The sequence below is a fragment of the Acanthisitta chloris genome, unplaced genomic scaffold (assembly GCF_000695815.1).
Source record: "Acanthisitta chloris isolate BGI_N310 unplaced genomic scaffold, ASM69581v1 scaffold2472, whole genome shotgun sequence".
Lineage (NCBI taxonomy): Eukaryota > Metazoa > Chordata > Aves > Passeriformes > Acanthisittidae > Acanthisitta > Acanthisitta chloris.
The window spans coordinates 112688-112912 of record NW_008659726.1 but is presented as its reverse complement, the minus strand read 5'-3'; positions in this window follow the sequence as shown (position 1 = coordinate 112912).

The following is a 225-nucleotide window of genomic DNA, read 5'->3' as shown; positions in this document are numbered from 1 at the left end:
AGGGCACTGGTTCTGGCCATGCAGTGCACACCTGGGCTGGGGACTGCGAGGGCTGTGGGAGGAGAGTGCGGGGCAGGCTCCTCTACGGGCGCGCTAGATGGGAAAATACACTTTTCTTTTTTTTTTCTTTCCCCTCTGGTGGGAGAAAATACTACACCCGCCGGAGGCTGGTTGTTGATTATTATTTCTCGCGGCTCCCCCGCCGGGGGGGGTTCCGGCCTCTCC